This window comes from Lathyrus oleraceus, chromosome 4 (genome assembly GCF_024323335.1).
Source record: "Lathyrus oleraceus cultivar Zhongwan6 chromosome 4, CAAS_Psat_ZW6_1.0, whole genome shotgun sequence".
NCBI classification, from domain to species: Eukaryota; Viridiplantae; Streptophyta; class Magnoliopsida; order Fabales; family Fabaceae; genus Lathyrus; species Lathyrus oleraceus.
In genome coordinates this window covers 295,222,494-295,228,841 of record NC_066582.1, presented here as the reverse complement: position 1 = coordinate 295,228,841, position 6,348 = coordinate 295,222,494, and the positions used below count along the sequence as shown (strand labels likewise).

The window sequence follows — 6,348 nt, the reverse complement described above, 5'->3', positions numbered from 1 at the left end:
CATAGTCACTAACAGGCTATCCTACTATGAGTGTGTAAGGATAACAAGCTTAATGTGATTGCGCTAGAATGAAAGAGGATAAAAAAGGGATGAGTAAGGTGGGCTTAGGAATAATGACATGACTTAGATTGGTTTGTATATGAGGGGAGCTTATGACCGCACGATTGTGGAATTGTGTTCCTACGATATCCTTAGTGCGTAAGCGAATACCTATCGACACAATCTTGACCGATATGGAGTTTGTAGCCTAAAATGAGTATCCATGTGCATTGTTTTTCATGAGTCTTGATACTACATTATGCAAGCTTTTCGAATTGTTTTCATATGTGTAGCAGTTTGCTTAAGGGCTAGTAAATCTTTAAGTATGGGGGAGTTTGATAACATTAAAATAAATAGTTCATTTTTACTCGATTTGTATAGGCTTTAGTGTCATTTTATCACTTTTTGAAGTGTTATGTTGGTGTGTAAGCCTTAAGACTTCATACGAGAATTTGGTGCGAAACGGAAAAGGCGGGGAGAAAAATGGAAAAAAATGTTGTTGTGACAGACTACCTGTCAACAAATCACAAAATTTAAGCTTTAACAGCCTGACGGACGGACCATCGGAGACTTGAAAACCGCCACCCTTCCCATCCTGCTTGACGGACCGATCGTCGGCCAACTGACGACCATCAGCCTCGGGCAGTCAGCCCATTTTTCACAGTCTTCTACTTTCCTGGTTTTTCTCCACTTTTGAGCAAAAATCTCCACCAACTGACACACGAATTTGAAGCAGTTTTCACTAGTTTTTGACTCTATAAATATGGGATTTTCTGTTCAGCCAAGGGGTCAATTTTCAAGGTTTTAGAACTTAAACAGAAAACCACTTTTGTAAAAGTGTTTATTGCTCACATCTAGTGATAAGTGCATTCTACACTAGGAATTTGGAGTTTTGCTCATTGTATTTGGATCGTTCATCAATTAAGCTTGCCGACATTATTTTTTCCATAATATTTTCTCAAAGTTTTTCTATATCGGATAAAGACTCCATTGGAGTAGATTATTATTATAATAGTTTTTTGTTACTGTTACTGTTATATATATATATATATATATATATATATATATATATATTATATATATATTATATATATATATATATATATATATATATATATATATATTATATATATTATTATTGTGATTTTATTATTAAGTTTATAAAAGTAATAGGCGCTAATCATTAAAAAGTAATTCTCTTTTCGGTTCCGAATTTTGTTTTAAAAAGCCAAAAAACTTTACAACGGCGAGAGTGCTCAAATACCGATCAATAGCGCGACAATGTGAGATCGGGATTCGATCATAAAATTTGAATTTTCAATTTCTAAAAACAGAGACAACACTTTAGTTATTGATTATGACTTATTTATTTTCAAAACTTATTTTGAAAATAAGTTGTGGAGCGACAAAAGTTATTTCAAAATTGTAAGTTGTGGAGCGACAACATGACATTTACGGTTTCAAAACATGACACGTACTGCTCGAGAGTGAGTTTTGTATTTAAATTTATATTTTCTCCAAAAATTATTTTAAACTCTATAAAAAGCGCCTAACTTCATCTGAGTCCCGGAGGTACATCGGAAATTTACATTCCGACCTTATTTATTTAATATTTACTAAATTAACAAGTTTTAATTTCTATCTTATTCTCCTCTTATTAAAAGATCTTAGTCTTAAATTTACATATCATCACTAGATAACTGATTCTTTTGTGCACTTGCAGACTAGCCCATCACTGAATCTTAAAGAAACTTCAATGTTTTGACACAAAGGATTGAATATTGAACCGTAGCAATTCTTTGAATTGAGTTTAGGTTTTGTGATTACATAGGAGAGAGGATGGCAAGAGGGGAGGTGTTCTTCTAGGAAAAAAAATCTTATCCCTCTTATATACGTATATACGTATTTCTGAGAATGGTTCTTTTTAGGGAATTGAAAATAAATTATATTGTTCTAAAATAAGAGGCTTGAACGGTAACAATCACTTTTAAATTGGTTTTTTGTAAAATGGTTAATTTTTTACAGTGATTTTCGATCTAATGAGACATGATAATGGTTTTAGGCCCAAGATCAAGAACATCTTCATATATATATATATATATATATATATATATATATATATATATATATATATATATATATATATATATATATATATATATATATAATGGTAAGAAAGGAAGTATCATCTTATTTTGTCCTTGTTATATCACTTAGTTTTCTTAATACTCTTTACAAAACGTGAGCATAAAGTACAAATCAAAGTAGTAGCCACCTTAAATGCCATAGAAGCAAGATATATACACAACATTAACAATGTCTGCAATAAAAGACCCTCAAACTCCAATTTATTGCATGTATTAGATTGTGCGATGATTCTTATTCACAACTCAGAATTTTTTAAAAACAAAAAGATATATATATATATATATATATATATATATATATATATATATATATATATATATTATATATATTATATATATATATATAAAATATGGTATGATGTACTTCATTCAAATACAATAATATAGAAATTTAAAAGGACAGATCAGAAGGAACAAAACATCAAATCCAAAACAATATTGAAAGCGTCCTACAAATAACATTAGAAAATAAAAACAAACATTAGAAAATAAAAACAAAAACCTAAAGAAGCATTCGAATGAACTAACAAACATTAGAAAAGAAATAAAATACATTCCCTTCAAATAACAAACCACTTGTCCAAACGAAAATAACTAGACGGCACTTCTGTCAAAAATCAAAGTCTTGATTTTAATTAGCGTTGCTTTAACATCTATCATATTGATTCTTGCTTCAGGTGAATGTTCACAACAATTCAGGACTAAAACCAAAAATAGATGACACGTGTCAATATCTTATCCATTTGTACTCCGTTCTGTTGGATTAAATTAGAATCCAGGACCTCCAAAATTGAATTAGGCAATAATCCACTGATCCATGTTTTCAAACTTAGATCTCCAACAAAAATATCATCAGTTGGTTTTCTTCTTGTAAAAATTTCCATTAGCATTATCCCATAGTTGTACACATCCCCTTTGATAGAAACAATTCCCTCAGATGCATACTCTGTGTATATATAAATACTAATAGTTATCAAATATTCTTAAATATAATAAAAGTAAGTAAAATTTAAAAAATAAATGAAAAACTCCAAGGAAGTATTATATGAGTTCAAAAATCAGTTGTAGCTTAACACAATAACTACTAACAATTACTATAGAAGTAAAAAGAGATCAAGAAATGACCTGGTGCAAGGTATCCAATAGTAGCCAAAGTATCTGTATGGGTTTTAGATTGTCCTTCATCCATGAGCTTCGCAATACCAAAATCGCTAACATGTGCAACCATATCTTCATCCAGCAACACATTTGTAGGCTTTAGGTCACAATGAACCACTGGTATTGGAGAACCATGATGGAGATATTCCAATGCAGATGCAACATCTATCATTATATTTAACCTTTGCAAGAAAGTCAAATAATAATTATCTGAATACAACCATTTGTCCACACTTCCATTTGACATGAACTCCATCACCAATGACTTGAAATTAAGATTTGAGCAACTGCTGATAATCTTAACTAGATTTCGATGTCGTAGATTTCTCATTGCATTGCATTCTGCATCAAAGGTCCTTGATTTTTCCTCTGACTGCAAATCAATTACTTTAACTGCAATCATCTCACCATTAAGAAGCTTTCCATGAAAATTACTCTCTTGAATCCATTTGTTGCTTGCACAAGTTCATAATAAGAAATTCTTCTTGGAGCTCCTAAAGTTGATAACCCCCTTTCAAGAGTATTTTCAACCTTTTTCTGTTTATGTTTTAAAAGCATTATGAATGCAACAACCAAAATGGTTGACAGAACTAGAGGAATTATGCATTTGAGTAATAAGATTTTTGTCCTTGAACTCTTCCTAACTTGTTTAGGACATAGAGGCACTTGAAAACGAGGATTTCCGCAAAGAGCTTCATTATGCATAAAAGATTGGGATGTGAAAGTTTTAAAAAGTCCACCATCGGGAATTTCTCCTTGTAAGCTATTATATGAGAAGTTGATATTTTTAAGATACGAAAGTGATGTTAATGATTTTGGAATAACACCAGGTAGCATATTTTGGGACAAGTCCAAGGAGATCAAGTCTACCATGTCACCAAGTGACGTGGGAATTGATCCATACAGTTTGTTATGTGCTAAGGAGAGATTTTGCACTGTTTTTAAGAAAGTAATGGTTGTAGGAATATTGCCTAAAATTAGATTTTTTGAGTATAATTGCTCTCAAATTCCGAATCTCAAGTGGAAGATTATCGGTGAAAGCATTAGTGGTCAAATTTATCTCTAAGATATCTGTGAGACTCCAAAGAGAGGAAGGTATCATAGAGTTCAAGTTGTTATATCCTATGTCTAACTTTTTAAGAAAAGTCATGTTTCTCAAACAGGTTGGTAAAACACCAGAAAGCTTACTATTATATAGATACAACTCACTTAAACTCTCCATTTCACAAAGCTCGTCAATAAATGATCCATGTAGATCATTGTTGCTCAGTTCCAATTTCTGAAGTTTCTGTAACCCTTTGAATGTTCCAGGTACGGGTCCATTTATATTATTCCCAAACATAGAAAGAGATATCAAATTGCTCATGTTTCCAATTTCTAAGGGAATATTACCATAAATTCCACATAAATTTGCGGTAAAGACTACTGAAGTTATGTTTCCAAGTAAGTTATCCTCGTTGAATCCATTTGTTGCTTGCACAAGTTCATAATAAGAAATTCTTCTTTGAGCTCCTAAAGTTGATAAACCTCTTTCAAGAGTATTTTCAACCTTTTTTCTTTTATTAACTTTTAAGAATATTATGCATGCAACAATCAAAGTGATTGACAAAACTAGAGGAATTATGCATTTGAGTAATAACTTTTTTGTCCTTGAACTTTTCCTAACTTGTTTACCACATAGAGGCACTTGAAAACGAGGATTTCTTCAAAGAGCTTCATTATGCATAAAAGATTGGGATGTGAAAGTTTTGAAAATTCAACCATCAGGAATCTCTCCTTGTAAACTATTATATGAGAAGTTGATATTTTTAAGATACAATAGTGATTCTAAAGATTTTGGAATAACACCAGTTAGCATATTTTGTGACAAGTCCAAGGAGATCAAGCTCACCATGCCACCAAGTGACGTGGGAATTAACCCATAGAATTGGTCCATTGATATAGAAAAATATAGCAAGTTGGTCATGTTTCCAAATTCTAGGGGAATATTTCCATCAATTCCATATGTGTCTGCCAAAAAGGTTACCACAGTCATGTTTCCGATTGACTTAGGAAGGTTGGATGGTATATGATTTCCTGATAACTCTAGAATCATTTATTGTCAAATTGTTGTCATATATGATAAATGATTCTATGAACTTTAAATTTCCAAAAGCAATACTGGGAAATGTTCCACTGAATGCATTGGAATTTACTTGAAATCTAATGAGCTTAGAAGCATTGTATATAATTGCTGGGATATTTCCAACAAAATTGTTATGATCCAAGTGTAGAGATTGCAGACTAGGAAGGTTTGTATTAAATGGAATTATACTTGAGATGATTTTGTTCAAGTTGCAAGTATGAGAGTGATGATATGTTAAGGAGTTTGAAAGAAATAGGTCCATTAAAGTTATTGTATGACAATACTAGATACTCAAGTTGATAAGATAACCAATTTCCTGATAATAAATATTATTAAAATCAGATTCATACTAGACTAGTATCAACAACTTTTTTATATTTTTTTATTATAAAAAAAAATACTATAGTTAAAAATTAAACTTTGTGCCAATTAATTATATTTCTCTAACTCAAATTAGTTAAGTTACCCCTTCCATCCCATTTCATTTAATTATTTATGTAATAGTTTTTATTTTATTGTAATTTGTTCTTGAAAGTTGTATTTGATTAATTTTTTAATTTTCTTTTTGCTCACATAAATCTTTTATTACCTATTATATATTTACATTTATTATCAATTGTCATATATTATGTTACCGATATAATAAAATGTTTAAATTATTAAATAAATGATATCTCAATTTTAATATCGGCAAATAACAAACATGTCTATATTTTTAATTAACCCCAACAATTTATAGCTTAATTGACAATTCTAATTCAAAATAAGTATCATATTCCCTCATATAAAGTATATTCAATTTAAACTACATCATCTCAAGAATAGTGTTTTTACTTATAACATTACAGAATGACGATCAATATAATATTAAAGTAGGCT

The 6,348-nt window shown here is 30.4% G+C and overlaps 2 pseudogenes; both read right to left on the bottom strand.

The window, feature by feature from the left end:
• Positions 1-2,550: 2,550 nt before the first annotated feature.
• Positions 2,551-4,710, bottom strand: LOC127075200 (probable LRR receptor-like serine/threonine-protein kinase At3g47570; annotated as a pseudogene).
• A 328-nt stretch (positions 4,711-5,038) lies between these two features.
• On the bottom strand, positions 5,039-5,944 carry LOC127137179 (probable leucine-rich repeat receptor-like protein kinase At1g35710; annotated as a pseudogene).
• Between the last annotated feature and the right edge of the window lie 404 nt (positions 5,945-6,348).